This window comes from Arachis ipaensis, chromosome B07 (genome assembly GCF_000816755.2).
Source record: "Arachis ipaensis cultivar K30076 chromosome B07, Araip1.1, whole genome shotgun sequence".
In the NCBI taxonomy this organism is placed as follows: Eukaryota; Viridiplantae; Streptophyta; class Magnoliopsida; order Fabales; family Fabaceae; genus Arachis; species Arachis ipaensis.
In genome coordinates this window covers 111,698,037-111,700,516 of record NC_029791.2, presented here as the reverse complement: position 1 = coordinate 111,700,516, position 2,480 = coordinate 111,698,037, and positions in this window count along the sequence as shown.

Below are 2,480 nucleotides of genomic sequence, written 5' to 3'. Positions count from 1 at the left end.
GATACATTATTTTTAAATTAATCTCTATAATTAGGATAAAAAGTCTTAATTTGAACTACCTGTCTATATATGTACATTTTAAATGGAGTATTTTTAGAATATTATTTTTATACTTTCAAAAAGTGAATTGATTTAAAATTAAAATTTGCATTGTAGTTGATATAGAAATAAAACCGTTTTATCTTAGAAATACAATATCACTTTGATAGAGAATCAATAAAATTTTGTTATTCGTATAATTATGTTAATAAAATAATTAAAAATAATATAAAATTTAAAATGAACTAAGATTAAGTATTGGAGGAATAAATTTTACTTTGAATTTTAAACTATTATTTATAATATATGATCTCATAAATATTCTTATAGAATCTAAAATAAAATTGAAATTAAAATTAGCATTGGTGATGCTCTTATCTTTTTTAAGAATAATACTACTACATATTTAAGTTTTTTTGTTAATCTAGTGTAACCAAATCAAATAATAAGACTTAGAATAATACTAGTGGTCCATTCCTATTCAGTGGACCCGACGTTATACTTCGGATAGGCCCATATCCAACAAAATACACATCAACTACTAGGTCAAAATCGGATAGCGCCGCAATAGGAGAAAAATCCGATACTAAGCTCGGATGAGGTTCTAGGAATCTCGGACTGAGTAACGGACACATCTTTCAAATTTAAATAGCGCTACATAGACGACCTAGAGGGGACCATCTCAATAAACAAAAAAACAACCTAGAAAGTCATTTAAGATAATTGGTTCTTGATCACGGACTGACTTAAGCATCGGAGTCTTTTTTGCAGGTACTCCACATTGCTCGGACGAGGAAGGAACTTGCGGTGCAGCGTGTGTGAGAAGGACGTCATCAGCACTTTTCCATCTGCCGCCGACCTATACCTCGGAGCCAAGTCCCAGACAGGAACATTTGGCGCCCATCGTGGGTCGTAAGTCATTTAAATTTAACCCCACATATATTCTCGCTTTACCTTCTCTTTGCAAAATCATGGCTGAAGAGGTTGTATCTGCAACTCCTTCTCCCACTAATGAGGAGCTAGTGGCTATGAACCCTACTCTCGTGGTCGAGGTCAAGAGAATGGATGACCTTCTGGAAGCATCTCACAACGGAAAGTCCAACACGAAGGACTCTAAAAGCGCGACCTCTAGACTCAGGTTCCTTAGAGGTCACTTTACCTAAAGAAAAGCTGACCTTAGACAATCCCTTCTCGGAGGAGATTGTCAAATTCCAAATGCCAAAGAATTTTGCTCTACTTATAGCACTCAAACCCTATGAAGGATTTGGAGATCCCCATGTTAACATTAAAAAGTTTCAATCTATGATGTTCTTTAACAGTGCCTCTGACCCTATTCTCTATCGATCTTTTCTAACTTTTTGGATGGTGCTGCTTTACTTTGGTTTTTTAACATTCCTGCAGGTTCAATATCTTGTTTTAAGGAGCTAGCAAGGTCTTTCGTTGATTATTTTTTAGCTTCAAAGATATATGTACATGGGTCCGACTACCTCAGCATTATCAAGCAGGCCCACATGAAAGCCTGAAGGACTATATGACAAGGTTCGCCAAAGCAACTATGGAGATTCCCAACCTCAGCCCTGAGGTACACCTACACGCATTAAAGAGTGGCCTCCGCCCTGGGATGTTCCAAGAAACCATCGTGGTCACCAAGCCAAAAACACTGGCAGAATTCGAAGAAAAACTGCAGGTCAAATGGAGATCGAAGAACTCTGTAAAGCTCGGCGGACGGAAAAACAGCAACCCCGCCGAGATGAAGAAAGACAACTAAGGTCGCACACAAACAAGGAGCTTAAAAAGCCCTTCAAATTGACCCCGAAGTTCGACTCTTACACCAAATTCAAGACCAAAAGGGAGAACATCATCAAGGAGATCCTTCACAGTAAGCTCATAACACCGCCGAGCAAAGCAGGAACTTACCAAGACCACAAATACGTGGACAAAACCAAGCACTGTGCATTCCATCAGAAGTTCGGCCATATCACAGACGAGTGTGTGGTAGCCAAAGACCTGCTAGAAAGACTGGCACGACAAGGATTATTGGACAAATACATCAGTAGTCGGATGCAACGAGGCCTGTCAAACTAGGAAGAGACATAACTTCAAAAAGCAAACGCCGATAAGGACCAAGGGCAGAATAATCAACCACATCCACCTAAAAAGATCATCAATTACATATCAAAAGGGTTTGCATGTGGTGGGGACACAAGCTCAGCTCGAAAGAGGAGCTACCGAACTATGTTGACACTACAGAACGACACACCGTCAAAGACATCCACTTCCTAAACTCTTGATATCACTTTCACAAACAAAAATTTTGAATCCAAAACTCCTAACCTTGACGACCCTGTGGTAATTTCGGTAACAACAGGAGACTTTCTAATTTGGAAAGTCCTCTTAGATCCAGGAAGTAACGCCGACGTCATGTTCTTATCCACCTTCAA